A 3,179-nucleotide genomic window follows, 5' to 3' on the forward strand; every position below is an offset into this window, starting at 1 on the left:
TATTCTGAAAGAAACAAACAAAGAATTCTTGTTAGTAAAGCAAGTTTTTTAAAAGTTATCTTTAACGATTGCAGTTTCTATGGGTAATGTAGAAATATCTTCTCAGAGCTGTCTCTCATAAGCCAGCATTTCAGCTGCAACACCAGAGCTGAACACTTTTTACAGTATTATTTTTAAAAGTGCCAGAGCTATTATTTGTTTCTTAGAGAGGCAGATTGCTTACCTCTTCCTTTACTCACTGCATTAGCTACAACGTAACAAGTCCTAGCAAATGTTCTTCACCTGTTAATGGAGTTACACGCGGACAACATGAATGACAGGCAGTCAGCCTCATGCCGCAGCGAAGACACATGCAACGAAAGCCACCAGGCAGAGTTGCAAAGCCGTCTTGAATAAATTACCACTTTCACAATGGCAGCCAGGAATCAGGCGTAGTACCTGTAGATGCTGCCAGATACCTTTTTTCTCCGCTGTGCATTTGGCATCAGCAGCAAAGAGGGAGGAAGGAAGCAGAGTAACGTGGGAGCTGTTGTATCACAGACTCCCTTCCTGTGGGTTAACTGGCCGTAGGAAGTTTGACAGGCAAGGCTACAGTTGGTACAGATAAAAATTATTTATGCTGTGCCAAAAAATGTAACCCAAGGTGAAATTTTTCAAACTTATGATTCAAGTTAAGAGGAAAGCTAAAGAAACAAAGTGCTCCCATATAATTCTGATTATTCTGAAAAATCTCACTGCAATATACAGGCTGATTTCCATTATTAAAAAAAAAATAAAAATCACAAAACGTTGAGATAAACCCCATAGTTCTATTGCACATGTTGTAAACCTACTTGGTTACAGCTCCACATTTTAAAAAGCAAAACTTGACATTAAAAGAAATGTTGATTGAGAGCTCTGTATTAAGAACCCTACCGGTCTGAGCTATCCACAGGGTTATGTTCCAATGTACCGCTCACTCTTGAACAGACCACTGTCTCAGCCAGTCATACTACATTTGACACAATTCATTTCCCATACAGCAAATAACACAGTGTAACTACCTGAAACTGTGAAAGAGCACTGTCCTGTAACTAACATCTCACCAGATAGACAAGCAGAAGCAGCACACCACTTTCTCTCAACCATCTACTGATTAATTTCTACATGCAAATTTACAATTACATCTGTTATTTAATATGCAGAATTAGCAGAGTTTGGAAACTGTATCCCCTGCTGCTCTTAAGTGCAAAGATGTCTCCAAGTTATAAAGATGCAAAAGGGATCACAGTAACTACGTTTTCAGCAACAGCACCTGCAGCCTCAGAGCATTACCAAACCATTGTGGCAGGTACTGATCACGGGTCTCACGGAACCAGCCCCTGATTGGTAAAGTCTGGAATTCTTTCAACATTAAAAAAGAAAAAAAAATAGAAAAAGATTTTTTTTGCCAATTCAGAGACATTTTGCCTGCTCTCTTCCACTGAAAAAAAAAAGATAATTTGAATGCTTCATCTTTGAAAATCATCAACTACATGCTTCCCTCACATAGAGCTAATTATTCCCTAAACTTTGATGAGTTGCTATAATCTTTCCTGTTCCTGCGAAAACGATTAGTTTCTGTTTCCAGATATTTCTGCTCCCAGCCCCTCTTTGCAGGATAACAAACTTGAAAGACCAGCTGCTGAACAGTTAGGGCTTCCAGAAAAGACATTATGAAGGAAGTAAAACCAACCTCCTCAAAGTTTTCCTTTGGAGTGAAACTTCAGAGTAGAGCCCCTAACTTTTCTGGAAGAGGTAAAAAGCCTGTTCCGCAATTCTGGAGAACTGCAATTCAGCCCTTCGCTGAAAACAGCTGAAGATAAAAACCGAATGCTTGATCTTTCACTGTGAAACAGGGGAGGAGCCAGGGGGACTTTCAAACACTCATGTTTACATGACTTAGATTGTCATTAATCAGTTCATGGCAAGAAGCACACATAAAACTCCATTTCAGGTGTAAAAACTGCATGCCCGCTTGTAACGAGCATGTACCTACTTAAAAAGAATTCCTCAAATAAAGCTTGGCAGAAAATGCCATTAGGGAAGTTTGGAACTTTGTTTGCTATATGTAGCAGTAAACTTTTTTTTAATACTTCCTTCGTTATTCCTAAATTAAACAGAAGAGGAAATAAAATTAACAGATTAAAAATATCACTCAACGGAACTATTCTTTAATTCTAACAAACAATTCAACATCTTATAGCTATATTCAGGCTTCCTGACCATTAATCTTACATTCTATTACTGACATTACAGGAAGAAAGGCTGCATAATACCACCTACTGTGTGTCATTCACATTCATTAATTCTACCCCAATTAGTGCACCAGAAAACCAAATTTTGTAGTAAAAGAGGAGGTCAAACAGTGAATTCTTAGTTTTTACCAAAGTCACGTATATACCAGTGACCCAGACAACACGAGGAACCGATTTCCCACTTTGCTGAGCCACCCACAAATGTATGCAATTTCTGAGCAGTATTTCCTGGGTAACTTGTCTTTTGGTGCCTCAAACCACCATCCCCAAGGGAAGGTAAGCAAGGAGGTAAGTCACACCTCTGATGAAGTAAAATTACTCCACTTACCAAATCTTCTCTGAAAACATGGATTACAGTTGATAGTCATGCCCTGGTGGTTAAGTAACCATTTCACAAGTTTAAAATTTAAGGCTTTGATAACTCCATTTATGAAGTATTTTATATTCCAAAAGTCACTTCACTAAATGTGTACACAGAGATTTTAAAGTTCCATTTTAACACCGAACTTTCATGTAAAATACTTGTTGCTTCACAAACTACACTGAAATATATACTACAACTTTATTCTTTAAACTTCTTTGCATAAGCACCCAGACACAGTATTTTAGGACAGCAGGTAAAAAACCTCCCAGACTGCGTTGGTGGATATTATGCAGAATTAGTACAATGGCGTGAGCGGAATTGTTCCACTACCCAGTTTTCCTGATTTGGGTATGATAACACAAGATTCCTCTCCTTAACTGTAAGCAAGTTCAGAAGCAGCACAGCAGAAGCAGCACAGAACATGGTACAAGAGCCTAAATAAACACGGACTATAACAAGGCAAGGCAAAGTAACAAGACCTTCATGCTACCATCGCTCTGAACCTTGAAACATCTATTGGGACATGCAGCTCTCTTTGT

This window comes from Eurypyga helias, unplaced genomic scaffold (genome assembly GCF_000690775.1).
Source record: "Eurypyga helias isolate BGI_N326 unplaced genomic scaffold, ASM69077v1 scaffold1455, whole genome shotgun sequence".
NCBI classification, from domain to species: domain Eukaryota; kingdom Metazoa; phylum Chordata; class Aves; order Eurypygiformes; family Eurypygidae; genus Eurypyga; species Eurypyga helias.